Source organism: Eptatretus burgeri, chromosome 26 (assembly GCF_056783735.1).
Source record: "Eptatretus burgeri isolate ZD-2024b chromosome 26, Ebu_testis_v1, whole genome shotgun sequence".
NCBI lineage: Eukaryota > Metazoa > Chordata > Myxini > Myxiniformes > Myxinidae > Eptatretus > Eptatretus burgeri.
The window spans coordinates 207,583-227,582 of record NC_140986.1 but is presented as its reverse complement, the minus strand read 5'-3'; the positions used below and the strand labels follow the sequence as shown (position 1 = coordinate 227,582).

The window sequence follows — 20,000 nt, the reverse complement described above, 5'->3', positions numbered from 1 at the left end:
GAGAGAGACAGTGTGAGAGAGAGAGAGAGAGACAGTGTGAGAGAGAGAGAGAGACAGTGTGAGAGAGAGAGAGAGACAGTGGGAGAGAGAGAGAGACAGTGTGAGAGAGAGAGAGAGACAGTGTGAGAGAGAGAGAGACAGTGTGAGAGAGAGAGAGAGACAGTGTGAGAGAGAGAGAGACAGTGTGCGAGAGAGAGAGAGAGACAGTGTGCGAGAGAGAGAGAGAGACAGTGTGCGAGAGAGAGAGAGACAGTGTGAGAGAGAGAGAGAGAGACAGTGTGAGAGAGAGAGAGAGAGACAGTGTGAGAGAGAGAGAGAGAGACAGTGTGAGAGAGAGAGAGAGAGACAGTGTGAGAGAGAGAGAGAGACAGTGTGAGAGAGAGACAGTGTGAGAGAGAGACAGTGTGAGAGAGAGACAGTGTGAGAGAGAGACAGTGTGAGAGAGAGACAGTGTGAGAGAGAGACAGTGTGAGAGAGAGACAGTGTGAGAGAGAGACAGTGTGAGAGAGAGACAGTGTGAGAGAGAGACAGTGTGAGAGAGAGACAGTGTGAGAGAGAGACAGTGTGAGAGAGAGACAGTGTGAGAGAGAGACAGTGTGAGAGAGAGACAGTGTGAGAGAGAGACAGTGTGAGAGAGAGACAGTGTGAGAGAGAGACAGTGTGAGAGAGAGACAGTGTGAGAGAGAGTGAGAGACAGTGAGAGACAGTGAGAGACAGTGAGAGACAGTGAGAGACAGTGAGAGACAGTGAGAGACAGTGAGAGACAGTGAGAGACAGTGAGAGACAGTGAGAGACAGTGAGAGACAGTGAGAGACAGTGAGAGACAGTGAGAGACAGTGAGAGACAGTGAGAGACAGTGAGAGACAGTGAGAGACAGTGAGAGACAGTGAGAGAGAGAGAGGGAGAGTGAGGGAGAGTGAGGGAGAGTGAGGGAGAGTGAGAGAGAGTGAGAGTAAGAGACAGACAGCGAGAGTGAGAGTAAGAGACAGACAGAGAGAGTGAGAGTAAGAGACAGGCAGAGAGAGTGAGAGTAAGAGACAGACAGAGAGAGTGAGAGTAAGAGACAGACAGAGAGAGTGAGAGTAAGAGACAGGCAGAGAGAGTGAGAGTAAGAGACAGGCAGAGAGAGTGAGAGTAAGAGACAGGCAGAGAGAGTGAGAGTAAGAGACAGGCAGAGAGAGTGAGAGTAAGACACAGGCAGAGAGAGTGAGAGTAAGAGACAGGCAGAGAGAGTGAGAGTAAGAGACAGGCAGAGAGAGTGAGAGTAAGACACAGGCAGAGAGAGTGAGAGTAAGAGACAGGCAGAGAGAGTGAGAGTGAGAGACAGGCAGAGAGAGTGAGAGTGAGAGACAGGCAGAGAGAGTGAGAGTGAGAGACAGTGAGAGAGAGAGTGTGAGAGACAGTGAGAGACAGTGAGAGAGAGTGAGAGACAGTGAGAGACAGTGAGAGAGAGTGAGAGAGAGTGAGAGACAGTGAGAGAGAGTGAGAGAGAGTGAGAGAGAGTGAGAGACAGTGAGAGAGAGTGAGAGACAGTGAGAGAGAGACAGTGAGAGAGAGACAGTGAGAGAGAGACAGTGAGAGAGAGACAGTGAGAGAGAGACAGTGAGAGAGAGACAGTGAGAGAGAGACAGTGAGAGAGAGACAGTGAGAGAGAGACAGTGAGAGAGAGACAGTGAGAGAGAGACAGTGAGAGAGAGACAGTGAGAGAGAGACAGTGAGAGAGAGACAGTGAGAGAGAGACAGTGAGAGAGAGACAGTGAGAGAGAGACAGTGAGAGAGAGACAGTGAGAGAGAGACAGTGAGAGAGAGACAGTGAGAGAGAGACAGTGGGAGAGAGACAGTGAGAGACAGTGAGAGAGAGACAGTGAGAGACAGTGAGAGAGAGACAGTGAGAGACAGTGAGAGACAGTGAGAGACAGTGAGAGACAGTGAGAGACAGTGAGAGACAGTGAGAGACAGTGAGAGACAGTGAGAGACAGTGAGAGACAGTGAGAGACAGTGAGAGACAGTGAGAGACAGTGAGAGACAGTGAGAGACAGTGAGAGACAGTGAGACAGGCAGAGAGAGTGAGACAGTGAGACAGGCAGAGAGAGTGAGACAGTGAGACAGGCAGAGAGAGTGAGACAGTGAGACAGGCAGAGAGAGTGAGACAGTGAGACAGGCAGAGAGAGTGAGACAGTGAGACAGGCAGAGAGAGTGAGACAGTGAGACAGGCAGAGAGAGTGAGACAGTGACAGACAGTGACAGACAGTGACAGACAGAGAGAGACAGACAGAGACAGAGACAGACAGAAACAGACAGAGAGAGACAGAAACAGACAGAGAGAGACAGAGACAGACAGAGAGTGAGAGTGAGAGAGACAGAGAGTGAGAGTGAGAGAGACAGAGAGTGAGAGTGAGAGAGACAGAGAGTGAGAGTGAGAGAGACAGAGAGTGAGAGAGACAGAGAGAGACAGAGAGTGAGAGAGACAGAGAGAGACAGAGAGTGAGAGAGACAGAGAGTGAGAGAGACAGAGAGAGACAGAGAGAGACAGAGAGTGAGAGAGACAGAGAGAGACAGAGAGTGAGAGAGACAGAGAGAGACAGAGAGTGAGAGAGACAGAGACAGACAGAGAGAGACAGAGTGAGAGAGACAGAGAGACAGAGAGTGAGAGAGACAGAGACAGAGAGACAGAGAGTGAGAGAGACAGAGACAGAGAGTGAGAGAGAGACAGAGAGTAAGAGGGAGAGAGAGACAGAGAGAGACAGAGAGAGACAGAGAGAGACAGAGAGAGACAGAGAGTGACAGAGAGTGACAGAGAGTGACAGAGAGTGACAGAGAGTGACAGAGAGTGACAGAGAGTGACAGAGAGTGACAGAGAGTGACAGAGAGTGACAGAGAGTGACAGAGAGTGACAGAGAGTGACAGAGAGTGACAGAGAGAGACAGAGAGAGACAGAGAGAGACAGAGAGAGACAGAGAGAGACAGAGAGAGACAGAGAGAGACAGAGAGTGAGAGTGAGAGAGACAGAGAGTGAGAGAGACAGAGAGTGAGAGTGAGAGAGACAGAGAGTGAGAGTGAGAGAGACAGAGAGTGAGAGTGAGAGAGACAGAGAGTGAGAGTGAGAGAGACAGAGAGTGAGAGTGAGAGAGACAGAGAGTGAGAGTGAGAGAGACAGAGAGTGAGAGTGAGAGAGACAGAGAGTGAGAGAGACAGAGAGTGAGAGAGACAGAGAGTGAGAGAGACAGAGAGTGAGAGAGACAGAGAGTGAGAGAGACAGAGAGTGAGAGAGACAGAGAGTGAGAGAGACAGAGAGTGAGAGAGACAGAGAGTGAGAGAGACAGAGAGTGAGAGAGACAGAGAGTGAGAGAGACAGAGAGTGAGAGAGACAGAGAGAGACAGAGAGAGACAGAGAGAGACAGAGAGAGACAGAGAGAGACAGAGAGAGACAGAGAGAGACAGAGAGAGACAGAGAGAGACAGAGAGAGACAGAGAGAGACAGAGAGAGACAGAGAGAGACAGAGAGTGAGAGAGACAGAGAGTGAGAGAGACAGAGAGAGACAGAGAGTGAGAGAGACAGAGAGACAGAGAGTGAGAGAGACAGAGAGACAGAGAGTGAGAGAGACAGAGAGACAGAGAGACAGAGAGTGAGAGAGACAGAGAGTGAGAGAGACAGAGAGTGAGAGAGACAGAGAGTGAGAGAGACAGAGAGTGAGAGAGACAGAGAGTGAGAGAGACAGAGAGTGAGAGACAGAGAGTGAGAGACAGAGAGAGACAGAGAGAGACAGAGAGAGACAGAGAGAGACAGAGAGTGACAGAGAGTGACAGAGAGTGACAGAGAGTGACAGAGAGTGACAGAGAGTGACAGAGAGTGACAGAGAGTGACAGAGAGTGACAGAGAGTGACAGAGAGTGACAGAGAGTGAGAGAGAGAGAGAGACAGACAGAGAGTGAGAGTGAGAGTAAGAGACAGACAGAGAGTGAGAGTGAGAGTAAGAGACAGACAGAGAGTGAGAGTGAGAGTAAGAGACAGACAGAGAGTGAGAGTGAGAGTAAGAGACAGACAGAGAGTGAGAGTGAGAGTCAGAGACAGACAGAGAGTGAGAGTGAGAGTAAGAGACAGACAGAGAGTGAGAGTAAGAGACAGACAGAGAGTGAGAGTGAGAGTAAGAGACAGACAGAGAGTGAGAGTGAGAGTGAGAGTAAGAGACAGACAGAGAGTGAGAGTGAGAGACAGACAGAGAGAGTGAGAGTAAGAGACAGACAGAGAGAGTGAGAGTAAGAGACAGACAGAGAGAGTGAGAGTGAGAGTAAGAGACAGACAGAGAGTGAGAGTGAGAGTAAGAGACAGACAGAGAGTGAGAGTGAGAGTAAGAGACAGACAGAGAGTGAGAGTGAGAGTAAGAGACAGACAGAGAGAGTGAGAGTAAGAGGCAGACAGAGAGAGTGAGAGTGAGAGACAGACAGAGAGAGTGAGAGTGAGAGACAGACAGAGAGAGTGAGAGTAAGAGACAGACAGAGAGAGTGAGAGTAAGAGACAGACAGAGAGAGAGAGAGTAAGAGACAGACAGAGAGAGTGAGAGTAAGAGACAGACAGAGAGAGTGAGAGTAAGAGACAGACAGAGAGAGTGAGAGTAAGAGACAGACAGAGAGAGTGAGAGTAAGAGACAGACAGAGAGAGTGAGAGTAAGAGACAGACAGAGAGAGTGAGAGTAAGAGACAGACAGAGAGAGTGAGAGTAAGAGACAGACAGAGAGAGTGAGAGTAAGAGACAGGCAGAGAGAGTGAGAGTAAGAGACAGACAGAGAGAGTGAGAGTAAGAGACAGACAGAGTGAGAGAGAGTAAGAGACAGACAGAGAGAGTGAGAGTAAGAGACAGACAGAGAGAGTGAGAGTAAGAGACAGACAGAGAGAGTGAGAGTAAGAGACAGACAGAGAGAGTGAGAGTAAGAGACAGGCAGAGAGAGTGAGAGTAAGAGACAGGCAGAGAGAGTGAGAGTAAGAGACAGGCAGAGAGAGTGAGAGTAAGACACAGGCAGAGAGAGTGAGAGTAAGACACAGGCAGAGAGAGTGAGAGTAAGAGACAGGCAGAGAGAGTGAGAGTAAGAGACAGGCAGAGAGAGTGAGAGTAAGAGACAGGCAGAGAGAGTGAGAGTAAGAGACAGGCAGAGAGAGTGAGAGTAAGAGACAGACAGAGAGAGTGAGAGTAAGAGACAGACAGAGAGAGTGAGAGTAAGAGACAGACAGAGAGAGTGAGAGTAAGAGACAGACAGAGAGAGTGAGAGTAAGAGACAGACAGAGAGAGTGAGAGTAAGAGACAGACAGCGAGAGTGAGAGTAAGAGACAGACAGAGAGAGTGAGAGTAAGAGACAGGCAGAGAGAGTGAGAGTAAGAGACAGGCAGAGAGAGTGAGAGTAAGAGACAGACAGAGAGAGTGAGAGTAAGAGACAGACAGAGAGAGTGAGAGTAAGAGACAGACAGAGAGAGTGAGAGTAAGAGACAGGCAGAGAGAGTGAGAGTAAGAGACAGACAGAGAGAGTGAGAGTAAGAGACAGACAGAGAGAGTGAGAGTAAGAGACAGACAGCGAGAGTGAGAGTAAGAGACAGACAGAGAGAGTGAGAGTAAGAGACAGACAGAGAGAGTGAGAGTAAGAGACAGACAGAGAGAGTGAGAGTAAGAGACAGACAGAGAGAGTGAGAGTAAGAGACAGACAGAGAGAGTGAGAGTAAGAGACAGACAGAGAGAGTGAGAGTAAGAGACAGGCAGAGAGAGTGAGAGTAAGAGACAGGCAGAGAGAGTGAGAGTAAGAGACAGGCAGAGAGAGTGAGAGTAAGAGACAGACAGAGAGAGTGAGAGTAAGAGACAGACAGAGAGAGTGAGAGTAAGAGACAGACAGAGAGAGTGAGAGTAAGAGACAGACAGAGAGAGTGAGAGTAAGAGACAGACAGAGAGAGTGAGTGTAAGAGACAGACAGAGAGAGTGAGAGTAAGAGACAGACAGAGAGAGTGAGAGTAAGAGACAGACAGAGAGAGTGAGAGTAAGAGACAGACAGCGAGAGTGAGAGTAAGAGACAGACAGAGAGAGTGAGAGTAAGAGACAGACAGAGAGAGTGAGAGTAAGAGACAGGCAGAGAGAGTGAGAGTAAGAGACAGGCAGAGAGAGTGAGAGTAAGAGACAGGCAGAGAGAGTGAGAGTAAGAGACAGGCAGAGAGAGTGAGAGTAAGAGACAGGCAGAGAGAGTGAGAGTAAGAGACAGACAGAGAGAGTGAGAGTAAGAGACAGGCAGAGAGAGTGAGAGTAAGAGACAGACAGAGAGAGTGAGAGTAAGAGACAGACAGAGAGAGTGAGAGTAAGAGACAGACAGAGAGAGTGAGAGTAAGAGACAGACAGAGAGAGTGAGAGGAAGAGACAGACAGAGAGAGTGAGAGTAAGAGACAGACAGAGAGAGTGAGAGTAAGAGACAGACAGAGAGAGTGAGAGTAAGAGACAGACAGAGAGAGTGAGAGTAAGAGACAGGCAGAGAGAGTGAGAGTAAGAGACAGGCAGAGAGAGTGAGAGTAAGAGACAGACAGAGAGAGTGAGAGTAAGAGACAGACAGAGAGAGTGAGAGTAAGAGACAGGCAGAGAGAGTGAGAGTAAGAGACAGGCAGAGAGAGTGAGAGTAAGAGACAGGCAGAGAGAGTGAGAGTAAGACACAGACAGAGAGAGTGAGAGTAAGAGACAGACAGAGAGAGTGAGAGTAAGAGACAGACAGAGAGAGTGAGAGTAAGAGACAGACAGAGAGAGTGAGAGTAAGAGACAGACAGAGAGAGTGAGAGTAAGAGACAGGCAGAGAGAGTGAGAGTAAGAGACAGGCAGAGAGAGTGAGAGTAAGAGACAGGCAGAGAGAGTGAGAGTAAGAGACAGACAGAGAGAGTGAGAGTAAGAGACAGACAGAGAGAGTGAGAGTAAGAGACAGACAGAGAGAGTGAGAGTAAGAGACAGACAGAGAGAGTGAGAGTAAGAGACAGACAGAGAGAGTGAGTGTAAGAGACAGACAGAGAGAGTGAGAGTAAGAGACAGACAGAGAGAGTGAGAGTAAGAGACAGACAGAGAGAGTGAGAGTAAGAGACAGACAGCGAGAGTGAGAGTAAGAGACAGACAGAGAGAGTGAGAGTAAGAGACAGGCAGAGAGAGTGAGAGTAAGAGACAGGCAGAGAGAGTGAGAGTAAGAGACAGGCAGAGAGAGTGAGAGTAAGAGACAGGCAGAGAGAGTGAGAGTAAGAGACAGGCAGAGAGAGTGAGAGTAAGAGACAGACAGAGAGAGTGAGAGTAAGAGACAGGCAGAGAGAGTGAGAGTAAGAGACAGACAGAGAGAGTGACAGTAAGAGACAGACAGAGAGAGTGAGAGTAAGAGACAGACAGAGAGAGTGAGAGTAAGAGACAGACAGAGAGAGTGAGAGGAAGAGACAGACAGAGAGAGTGAGAGTAAGAGACAGACAGAGAGAGTGAGAGTAAGAGACAGACAGAGAGAGTGAGAGTAAGAGACAGACAGAGAGAGTGAGAGTAAGAGACAGGCAGAGAGAGTGAGAGTAAGAGACAGGCAGAGAGAGTGAGAGTAAGAGACAGACAGAGAGAGTGAGAGTAAGAGACAGACAGAGAGAGTGAGAGTAAGAGACAGACAGCGAGAGTGAGAGTAAGAGACAGACAGAGAGAGTGAGAGTAAGAGACAGACAGAGAGAGTGAGAGTAAGAGACAGACAGAGAGAGTGAGAGTAAGAGACAGACAGAGAGAGTGAGAGTAAGAGACAGGCAGAGAGAGTGAGAGTAAGAGACAGGCAGAGAGAGTGAGAGTAAGAGACAGACAGAGAGAGTGAGAGTAAGAGACAGACAGAGAGAGTGAGAGTAAGAGACAGACAGAGAGAGTGAGAGTAAGGGACAGGCAGAGAGAGTGAGAGTAAGACACAGGCAGAGAGAGTGAGAGTAAGAGACAGGCAGAAAGAGTGAGAGTAAGAGACAGACAGAGAGAGTGAGAGTAAGAGACAGGCAGAGAGAGTGAGAGTAAGAGACAGACAGAGAGAGTGAGAGTAAGAGACAGACAGAGAGAGTGAGAGTAAGAGACAGACAGAGAGAGAGTGAGAGTAAGAGACAGACAGAGAGAGTGAGAGTAAGAGACAGACAGAGAGAGTGAGAGTAAGAGACAGACAGCGAGAGTGAGAGTAAGAGACAGACAGAGAGAGTGAGAGTAAGAGACAGACAGAGAGAGTGAGAGTAAGAGACAGACAGAGAGAGTGAGAGTAAGAGACAGACAGAGAGAGTGAGAGTAAGAGACAGGCAGAGAGAGTGAGAGTAAGAGACAGGCAGAGAGAGTGAGAGTAAGAGACAGACAGAGAGAGTGAGAGTAAGAGACAGACAGAGAGAGTGAGAGTAAGAGACAGACAGAGAGAGTGAGAGTAAGAGACAGGCAGAGAGAGTGAGAGTAAGACACAGGCAGAGAGAGTGAGAGTAAGAGACAGGCAGAAAGAGTGAGAGTAAGACACAGGCAGAGAGAGTGAGAGTAAGAGACAGGCAGAGAGAGTGAGAGTAAGAGACAGGCAGAGAGAGTGAGAGTAAGAGACAGGCAGAGAGAGTGAGAGTAAGAGACAGGCAGAGAGAGTGAGAGTAAGAGACAGACAGAGAGAGTGAGAGTGAGAGACAGACAGAGAGAGTGAGAGTAAGAGACAGGCAGAGAGAGTGAGAGTAAGAGACAGACAGAGAGAGTGAGAGTAAGAGACAGACAGAGTGAGAGAGAGTAAGAGACAGACAGAGAGAGTGAGAGTAAGAGACAGACAGAGAGAGTGAGAGTAAGACACAGGCAGAGAGAGTGAGAGTAAGACACAGGCAGAGAGAGTGAGAGTAAGACACAGGCAGAGAGAGTGAGAGTAAGAGACAGGCAGAAAGAGTGAGAGTAAGACACAGGCAGAGAGAGTGAGAGTAAGAGACAGGCAGAGAGAGTGAGAGTAAGAGACAGGCAGAGAGAGTGAGAGTAAGAGACAGGCAGAGAGAGTGAGAGTAAGAGACAGACAGAGAGAGTGAGAGTAAGACACAGGCAGAGAGAGTGAGAGTAAGACACAGGCAGAGAGAGTGAGAGTAAGACACAGGCAGAGAGAGTGAGAGTAAGAGACAGGCAGAAAGAGTGAGAGTAAGACACAGGCAGAGAGAGTGAGAGTAAGAGACAGGCAGAGAGAGTGAGAGTAAGAGACAGGCAGAGAGAGTGAGAGTAAGAGACAGGCAGAGAGAGTGAGAGTAAGAGACAGGCAGAGAGAGTGAGAGTAAGAGACAGGCAGAGAGAGTGAGAGTAAGAGACAGACAGAGAGAGTGAGAGTAAGAGACAGACAGAGTGAGAGAGAGTAAGAGACAGACAGAGAGAGTGAGAGTAAGAGACAGACAGAGAGAGTGAGAGTAAGAGACAGGCAGAGAGAGTGAGAGTAAGAGACAGGCAGAGAGAGTGAGAGTAAGAGACAGGCAGAGAGAGTGAGAGTAAGAGACAGACAGAGAGAGTGAGAGTAAGAGACAGACAGACAGAGTGAGAGACAGACAGACAGAGTGAGAGACAGAGACAGACAGAGTGAGAGACAGAGACAGACAGAGTGAGAGACAGAGAGACAGACAGACAGAGTGAGAGACAGAGACAGAGAGACAGACAGACAGAGTGAGAGACAGAGACAGAGACAGAGACAGAGACAGAGAGACAGACAGACAGAGTGAGAGACAGAGACAGAGACAGAGACAGAGACAGAGACAGAGACAGAGAGAACCAAAGCCGAAGCGTGTGGGACACTCACTGGTCAGGACGACGCGTGACGGGATGAGAAAACAACAAGGCGTCTCGAGGTTCGTGCCACGTCTTCTCCTTCCCCATCTCCCTCTGCCGTTCACGTTGGCGCCGCCCGATGATGATCTATTATTTAGTTTAAACATTCGCACGATCTCATTTACAAGTACAATGAAAAAAAAGTGCGTAACAGAAGAACATTCACCGCCGAACAGGCCGCCACCGCCCGGTTTGGTTCAAGTGAAGGAAATCATGAGCATTCACCGCCCATCAAGACCCCAGCTGCTACACCGCCCGGTACCGTTAAAGTCAAGTCAATCATGAGTATTCACCGCCGAACACGCCGCCACTTGCTGCACCGCCCGGTGAGGTTAAAGTTTAGTCAAGCATGACTATTCACCGCCGAACTCGCCGACAAATGCTCCACTGCGGGTGAGGTGAAAGTGGAGTAAATCATGAGCATTCACCGCCGAACTCGCCGCGACCTGCTACACCTCCCGGTGAGGTTAAAGTAAAGTAAATCATGAGTCTTCACCGCCGAACTCGCCGCCAAATGCTACACCGCCCGGTGAGGTTAAAGTAAAGTCAATCATGAGCATTCACCGCCGAACTCGCTGCGACCTGCTACACCTCCCGGTGAGGTTAAAGTAAAGTAAATCATGAGTCTTCACCGCCGAACTCGCCGCCAAATGCTGCACCGCCCGGTACGGTTAAAGTGAAGTAAATCATGAGCATGTGGGGGAAAAATTTTTATTAACGTATTTTAAATTGTAACAAATGGAATTTCAGAAATGTAACTTTTTTGCTGCAAGTTGAATTGGCTGTCATTTCTGGCCAAAAGACTTTGCCCGAAATAATAAGAAATGTGTTGTTCTGGAGCAGAGTGACCGAGCTGATAAATGAACCTTTGCTTAGAAATGTACGAAGTGGCTTTTCGTCTAAAGCACACGTCTTCAGTCTGGGTGAATATCCCCCAACCTCTCTCTCTCTCTCTCTCTCTCTCTCTCATAAAAGTATGAAATGCTTTGAAATGCGAAATTGTTTTCAGTGCAAGCACGTGAGGAAGTATAGTTTCTCAGTGGCTTGTACTCCTTGGAACTGACCAAGTACCAAGTTAGAATAAAACTCTCTGATGTGAGACTTCAGAGAGAGTGAGAAAAGTGTGTGATGTTTGTTTGAAAAGTGTGTGATGTTTGTTTGAAAAGTGTATGATGTGTGTTTGAAAAGTGTGTGATGTTTGTTTGAACAGTGTGATGTTTGTTTGAAAAGTGTGTGATCTCAGTTTGAAAAGTGTGTGATGTTTGTTTGTTCTGGTGTATGATGTTTGTTTGAAAAGTGTGTGATGTTTGTTTGAAAAGTGTGTGATGTTTGTTTGAAAAGTGTGTGATGTCTCTTTGAAAAGTGTGTGATGTTTGTTTGAAAAGTGTGTGATGTCTCTTTGAAAAGTGTGTGATGTCTGTTTGAAAAGTATGTGATGTTTGTTTGAAAAGTGTGTGATGTTTGTTTGAAAAGTGGATGATGTGTGTTTGAAAAGTGTGTGATGTTTGTTTGAACAGTGTGTGATGTTTGTTTGTTATGGTGTATGATGTTTGTTTGAAAAGTGTGTGATGTTTGTTTGAAAAGTTTGTGATGTTTGTTTGAAAAGTGTGTGGTGTCTGTTTGAACAGTGTTTGATGTCTGTTTGAACAGTGAGTGATGTCTGTTTGAACATTTTGTGTGGGACACTCCGTAAAAGAGGACACTTCAGAGAGGGACACTCCATAAAAGAGGGCACTCCGGAGAGGAACACTCTGGAAAAGAGGACATTCCAGAGAGGGACACTCCAAAAAAGAGGACACTCCAGAGAGGGACACTCCGTAAAAGAGGCAACTCCGGAGAGGGACACTCCGTAAAAGAGGCCACTCCGGAAAGGGACACTGCATAAAAGAGGATGCTCCAGAGAGGGATACTCCAAAAAAGAGGACACTCCGGAGAGGGACACTCTAAAAAAGATGACACTCCAAAGAGGGACACTCCGAAAAAGAGGATATTCCGGAGAGGGACACCGAAAACGAGGAAACCGGAGAGGGACACTCCGTAAAAGAGGCAACTCCGGAGAGGGACACTCCATAAAAGAGGCGACTCCGGAAAGGGACACTCCATAAAAGAGGATGCTCCAGAGAGGGATACTCCAAAAAAGAGGACACTCTGGAGAGGGACACTCTGAAAAAGATCACACTTCAGAGAGGGACACTCCGTAAAAGAGGGCACTCCGGAGAGGGACACTCCGTAAAAGAGTACGCTCCGGAGAGGGACCCTCCAAAAAAGAGGACACTCCAGAGACGGACACTCTGTAAAAGAGGCCACTCTGGAGAGGGACACTCCGTAAAAGAGGCCACTCCGGAGAGGGACACTCCATAAAAGAGGATGCTCCTGTGGTGTAGCGGGCCTGCGGGGGCAGGGCATGATGTGGGGGAGTGTGGTGGAGGAGTGGTCGGCGTGATCACGTGCGTGCACGGGATATAGGAGTGCGCGCCGCCTGAGGCGTGGTAGTGGTTGCTGTAGCCATTGTGGCCTGGGAGCCTGTAAGTCGTGTGGCTTGTAGAGTGCATCGAGTACGTAATAAAGGGGAGTTACGGGCAATGTACGCTCACGCTCTCGCTCGTGCAATAAAGCAGGGTTGAACTGTTCCCCCGCTCGTGTCTGCCTTTGGAGCACCACTACCACGACACCACAGTTTGGCGACGAGGCTGTTTGGATCGGCGTGTGCAGGGTGGTTGGGTTCGGATCGGCAGCGAGTAACTCAGCGCACCCCGTGCGGTTCGAGGACCCGGAGGAGCGCATCGCAGGTTCGCGCGCGCCGGACGCACAGGCTCCGGGGCCAGGTGTCTCACCAGCACGGCCGGCTCAGGCATGGCAGAAGGTCGGGGCACGGCGCACGGACGCGTGCCCGTCTTCGTGGGAGATGACTTCGAATTGTTTTCTGAACAGTTGGGCTGCTATTTCCACGGTCACGTTGAGTGGACAACGGCCGCGCTCGGAGTTCGTTTAATTGAGGCTTGGAAAATCTCGGGAATGGTTTCTGCGAGGTCACGGCTAAAGAACGAGGACACGCAGTTCAGCTCGGACGCGGCGTCGGACGTCGCGCAAGCTCTGAGGAATGTCCGGGGTCTCGATGGTCGGTGTGCAGCAGATGATCCGGAGGTCAGCGCGATGTTCCAGGCGCGCACGGCCGCGCGCACGGTCTTCGGCGCGGGTCGTGGCCGAGCGTTGCAATGCAGTCAATCCCGGACGGCGGTCTGAGCACTCGGGGACGTCTACGGTGTGTGTGCCGAGAGTCATCAGCCATCATAACGGTCATGGATGGCGGTGTACGAAGCGACCCTTGCGTCCCGGGTCGAGACCTACTGCCGGTACGGTGTTCGGTACATGGCGTACACTTTAACGCCCCGGGTCAAGTCTTGCAGCCTGGGTACAGAGATCCCGGCGGCCCGGAACGGGAGATACTGCCGATGTTAAACCTGCCTTCAATTGGTCCGGAGGTGACAAGATCAATGGCAGGGGAGGTTGAGGTGACCGGGGCACTGATGCTGCCCGTGTTGAACCTGGTTCCAATTGGTCCAACGGTGACAGGACCAATGCCAGTGGAGGTTGAGATGACCGGGGCGCTGATGCTGCCCATGTTGGGCCTGGTTTCGGTTGGTCCGACGGTGACAGGACCAATGCCAGTGGAGGTCGAGGTGATCGGGCACTGATCGGGTGTCGAGTTGAGTCCACTCGTGCTACCCTCGCATCGCACGCGTATGCCGGTGAAGCGCTGCCGGTGGTTGGCGGGGCGCACGTCTTGGTTGCCCAGCGGGGTCAGCGGGTTGCGCTCCCGCGGTTCGTGGTGCGAGGGGTGGGGCTCGCAGTTCCTGTTTCGGAGTTCGTACCTCCAGGTGCACCGGTGCCTCCCTCGGAGCACGTACCTCCGTGTGGACCCGGGCCTCCCTCGAGACGCGAGGGTGAGGTTCCAGCGACGGGGGCCGCGGCGATGCAACGTGAGCTGCCGTTCATTGCTTCCTGCAACGTTGATGTGCGGTTCGGGAGCAACGGGAGCCATGCCAGCCACGATGAGCTCTCGCGCTTCGGCTGCGCTCATGATGCAATGCGCGCCTGTGTCGTTCAGGCGATTTCAACGGGGAGTTGCAGCGAGCCCGTCGCGTTCAAGAAGTTCGCGGATCGCGACTGTCGACGACAAGCAGGTCATCGCAACGTCGCGACGACAACCGGGAGACGGACACGTGATGTGGTTCATGGGTTGCTGTTCATTGCGTCTTTGATTTTCATTGCTCAAATGATGCAGTTTAACGTTGTTGAAATAAATGCCGACAGTTCGTGTGTGAGAATATGTTTGGCTGGGATCAATCAATGGGATTTTCGTTATAACGGATGTGATGTGAAGGCTTTGGGGGCGATCATGGCAAATAAAGAGGTTTTATTGGCCTCCCGCTGCCACGGGCCACGGGTTGTTACTTTGTCGTGTGCGGGGATTTTATCGAGGAAACGCGCTGTACGAAAAAAGAAGTTTGCCATTGCGCAGATGATGTTCTTATTGATTTATGACAGGCCTGGGTTTAATGTGTGGTTTGTATGGAATTGCTACCGTCTAATTGCCGTGTGGGTCTCGGAGATCAACTCAGAGCCGGGGCTGGGTCGCTGTTCAGCGTTACCCCCACCTCTGATTTCGGCAAGGTCAGACGTGCCTGGCGCCTGGGGCGCAACTCTCTGTTCTCGCCAGAGGCCGTTTGGGCATACGTTGGAATCTCAGCTGATGGTAATGCGTGGGTTGTTATGGGGTGGTTGGTACACACAGCTGACGGCGCTGTTCAGCGTCCCCACCCAAGGTCAGTCGGGTTTGGCATTGGCACCACGGCTTCCAGACAGCGGGCTTCCGGCCTCGGAATGTTTATCTGCTTCGGTTCTGGCTGGGGGAGATATGCCGCCTTGTCGGCCGGGGGGCGTTTGATGGTGCCGGGGAGGTTTGCTCGGGAGGTCGCCGCGACCTCGCCGGAAGGCGCGCAAGCATGAGCTGCCTGCGGGCGCTTCTGTAAGCATGAGCCGCCTGGGGGCGCTTCTGCTGCGTAGTGATGCTGTGCTTCCCGTCTTGCTTCTTGATATCTGTAATGCGGTCAGGGTTTTTGTGGGTTCGTTATGCAACTCAGTCTTCGGAGCCTGGCCATTGCAGTTCCGCTCGCTCGCATCGACACGTTATATGGTGTGATGACCTATGCTTTTTCTTTTTGGGGCTATTATCGTTTTTGTACCTTATCTGCTTTTATATCATGATATCCTATGCTGATTATGCTTATTATGATGATGGTCATTTAATAATCATGGTTTTAGGAGGGAGGAGTGTGGTGTAGCGGGCCTGCGGGGGCAGGGCATGATGTGGGGGAGCGTGGTGGAGAAGTGGTCGGCGTGATCACGTGCGTGCACGGGATATAGGAGTGCGCGCTGCCTGAGGCGTGGTAGTGGTTGCTGTAGCCGTTGTGGCCTGGGAGCCTGTAAGTCGTGTGGCTTGTAGAGTGCATCGAGTACGTAATAAAGGGGAGTTACGGGCAACGTACGCTCACGCTCTCGCTCGTGCAATAAAGCAGGGTTGAACTGTTCCCCCGCTCGTGTCTGCCTTTGGAGCACCACTACCACGACACCACAGCTCCAGAGAGGGATACTCCAAAAAAGAGGACACTCCGGAGAGGGATACTCTGAAAAAGAGGACACTCCAGAGAGGAACACTCCGAAAAACAGGATATTCCGGAGAGGGACACTCCGAAAACGAGGAAACCGGAGAGGGACACTCAGTAAAAGAGGACACTCCAGAGAGGGACACTCCGAAAAAGAGGAAACTCCAGAGAGGGACACTCCGAAAAACAGGATATTCTGGAGAGGGACACTCCGAAAACGAGGAAACCGGAGAGGGACACTCCGTAAAAGAGGACACTCTGGAGAGGGACACTCTTTTCAAGAGTTTCCTTCACGTATTGAACAATCCTATCGATGGTCTCATTAGTTGTGTTCCAACCTCGATTCATTTTGACTGCAAACCGCCGTTCTCGTCGAAATACTGAACATATTGTGCTTGTCCGAAAGCCTGGTGTTGGTGCAGTGGTTTGGGCAGTGGCTTGGGATCCAAAAGGTCCCGAGTTCAAGCCCCGTTGGACCACTGAATTAATACACCAGGGGTTGACTCAGCCTGTCATCCTTCCGAGGTCGGCGAAATGAGTACCAGTGTACTGGGCCGGTGTATACCCTGGTTAAAATAGGTGTACCATATCCCTGTGTTGTAAGAGGCGACCAGGGTTGCGTCAGGAAGGGCATCCGACGTAAAACATGTGCCAAATCACGATGCGGATCATACGGATGATCCGCTGTGGCGACCCCGAACGGGAGCAGCCGAAAGAAGAAGAAGAAGATTGTGCTTGTCCGAGTCCACATGAGATTGTGAATCGATACCATCTTTATTTTTTACACAGAGACCTCCAATCGTTCATACCAGTTCTACATAACTCGCACTCGGCTTCCCAATCTTCTCCACCTCTTCAAAAACACGGAGACATTGTTTTTTTGTTTTTAGATTTGCAGTTAATTTACACTTTCGTTTTGTTGTTGTAAAGAGCTGTTGAAGAAAATCAAACGAGTGTGTACAGTACGGTACGGACTCAGACAGGACAAGGAATCATGGAGTGAGCACCTCCACTGGATTCCATCACTGACAGGTTGGGACAGCGAGAGGATGCGCGACTGTTGATGTTCGAACACGTCCATTACGCCATGACGGAGTAGTTCGGACATGTACCAAACTGTCCTGGTCCAAACAGCACGGAACCAGATTTTATCACCAAAAGGAAATGTAAAAGAACGATTAAACCGTGTAAGTAATGTAAAAAGTATCCCAAATCTTAACATTTATCCCTTTGAAAGCGCAAACGCCAAAAAAATAATCAAATAAATAAAAACTCAAAATGTCGGACATTTTCTGGAAATTATATAAACGAGTTCGAGTTGCGAACAAACCCCGTGGGATTTCATCCGTACAACTGTGAGGTGAGCGACGGCACGGACGAGGTATCGTTTTGATATTTGATAAGATTTTCATGGCGTCAGAACAAGAAACCAGAACACCTCACGAGAGTGACGAGACTTTCATATCATCATTTGTGACTTAATTTTGCGTTGGGCGTCGCCCGGCGCATTTAATTTAAAAAAAGAAAGAAAGTTTTACGCATTTTACATACAACACACTCAATTTGTACACATCTTTTCATTTTCACACATTTTATATTATACGTGTGATGATGACCCTCACCAATCCTGGCCAAGAATTGAGGGGAGTCAACTGAGGATTCTCGAATATACGGTTTATTGAAGTTGCACAGCACACTTACAAGCGGAGGTGGCACAGGGACCAACCACAGCAGTCAGAACCTGTACCACACTAAAGGTTACACTCCAAAAGTTTCATATATAAAACCTATTCCTAGGCGGAGAAAAGCAAGGAAAGGAAGAAACAAAGATACAAGTGGGCTTTTTCCCCGCTCCCTGCGGCCCTCGGGGAGAATTATCAGTAAACAGCTCCTTTGTCACGCTTCAGACAGCGAGAAAGCGCCGGCACATATTCATAAACAGGAGCAAATCCTTTGTAGATCTCCAAGACTTGTTGACACTCCACTGGAATTCATAACAACCTGCAAAAGCTGCTCTCTGGCAAGGCCATGGCTGGCTTGTTGATATTACATTTTAACACATCCTACAGAAAATTGTAAAACGAGGGCAAAAGCTTGGAAACACAATTTGAAGCAACCAGGACAAAGGTTTGAATCCAGACACCTGGTTAATGCAATTGATGAATGTTTAAATAAGTCAAATGTACAAATATGGGCCAATGGGGCCATCACCTAATATGTCATAACAGTATTCCCTCCTTGGCCACATTGTGGCCATATTTGGACATCAAACGACATAATTTAAATATTCTTGAGCAAGGGAAAAACATCACCAACAACCAATTCGATTTAACAGCCAAAAATTAAATTTATAAAACCCCAAATGATTATCTCACCCATGATCACCATACCCTGTTCCTAGAGGAGATAGATATGCATTACACCAGTCCAATTAACAATGGCAGTGAACGCTCAAAAATACAGTCGAGGCACACCCCGTTGACCTGAGGGGAAGGTAGATTTTTGCAGGCAAGAACTTGGGCTCGTTGCTGAGTTGAAGGTTATGAAAAGGATCAGAGAGGTGACCCAGAGTCCCAGCCGAGTTCGGCCCCTTGTCGCAGCAGTTCAAAAGAGCTATGCATGTTGGATACAGTCACGGTGGCTGCACAAGCCCCCAGCCGCACCACTGAACACATGTTGCAGGGGACTCGCCGAGTGGCCGTCAGGGCCTTCGTTGTGCATTGAGGTAGCCACAGCAAGTGCACAATGTATTTGCAGAGCAGCACTCCACGTTTCCACACTTGTCTGGCCGGTCTGGCCTCACAAAACGGCGACGTCAGTTCTTGCCCAAGCTTCTCCTCAGTGGGGGTTTTTCACATCGTTCATCTAATCTCCTCAGGAAGGGGGTAGCTTAATGATCACGTGTTGAATGCCCAATCACCCAAATCTGGGTTCTCTCCATCGTCCAATCTTTTGGTTGAAATTCTTTCAAAGCTCCACTTGACGAAATCGTACAGTGCATCAAAGACTGCTTTCAACACTCCGAAACAAATAAAGCATCAATTAAACACCAATCAACAAACTTCGTGGGTTTATGTATTTCCACAACACTGACAAAGGTTCTTACAAAATGCATTCAACTTGCATTATTTGTCCTATCAATATTGTTACGTTTGAGTGGGGGGGTATGCATTCAAAGGGTAATTAGGATGTTTAATTAGGTATGCCATGCTGTTCGAGTTTACCAGGATCTCGATGTAATAAGTAGCAATTCAGTGGTGATAAGTTGTCTAGTAAATGTTCATTTCTTCAAGGGGGGAAATGATAATTGTCACGTAATTAGATAGGGACACGGGATAGGGTAAGTGTGTCTGCGTAAACCCCTTTTGGTATTCTCTGGAGACTGGCCGAATAGCCGACGGCACGATTAAGCCCGATCCTGAACGATTGCGCCCACTTCGTGAGCTACCCCCACCTCATGACCTGCAGACAATGCGTCGGGTGATCGGGATGTTCGCTTACTACGCGAGATGGATCCCCCAATACTCCGAGAAAATACATCCCCTAGTGCATTGCAAAAACTTCCCACCAGATTCCGCTGTTGTAAAAGCTTTCCACAGCCTGAAAGACGATATCAGTAATTCCGTGGTATTATCGATCGACAGCCTGGTGCCGTTTGTGGTGGAAACGGACGCTTCCGATCACGCGATAGCTGCGACGCTCAATCAGTCCGGCCGACCCGTCGCGTTCTTCTCGAGAACTCTCTCTGGAAGCGAGCAGAGACACTCGGCAATAGAGAAGGAAGCGTACACTATTGTCGAAGCCCTGCGTAAATGGAGACATTATTTACTGGGAAACCACTTCACACTCCTCACGGACCAGCGATCCGTTGCATTCATGTTTGGGAAAAATAACGGGAAAATTAAGAATGAAAAATAATGAGATGGCGGATAGACCTAGCTTGCTACAGTTACGACATTGTTTACCCGCCCGGGAGGGAAAACCCTGCTGCAGATACCTTCCCTCGGGTCTACTGTTCGGCGACAATCAGTCAGGCTTTGCAAGACCTCCATGTGTCTCTGTGCCACCCGGGGGTAACCAGAATGGCACATTTCGTGCGCAGACAAAACCTTCCCTATTCTATCGAAGATATTAAACAAATGAATGCTTCATGCCCTGTTTGTGCTGAACTAAAACCCAGATTCTATGGCGCGGCATCTGGCAGGTTGATCAAGGCCACTTCACCCTTCGAGAGACTAAATATCGACTTCAAAGGGCCCCTGCCGACCGAGACAGACAACAGATACATACTCACTGTTGTTGATGAATACTCAAGGTTCCTTTTCGCATTTCCGTGCTCGGATATGACCTCGGGCACTGTCGTGAAATGTCTCTCTGACCTCTTCGCTATGTTTGGGAAACCTTCGTACATACATTCAGACAGAGGGCCGTGTTTCATGTCGGCCGGGCTAAAACAGTTCCTGTTTAAGCACGGCATAGCAACTAGTCGAACGACGGGTTACAACCCACAGGGTAATGGGCAGG

General features: G+C 49.4%; 2 protein-coding genes across 8 annotated transcripts in view; both read right to left on the bottom strand.

Annotated features, from left to right (window-relative positions):
* The window catches only part of LOC147007760 (uncharacterized), a 132,314-nt gene extending 122,457 nt beyond the window's left edge, over positions 1-9,857 (bottom strand). For both annotated transcript variants that reach the window (XM_085866462.1, XM_085866463.1), the window contains exon 1: positions 9,782-9,857. The gene's annotated coding sequence lies outside the window, so the exon portion shown is untranslated. The remainder of the gene's footprint in view (positions 1-9,781) is intronic.
* LOC147007759 (dynein axonemal heavy chain 17-like) overlaps positions 1-20,000 on the bottom strand; it is a 552,046-nt gene that overhangs the window by 377,914 nt on the left and 154,132 nt on the right. The gene's annotated exons all lie outside the window — the stretch shown is intronic.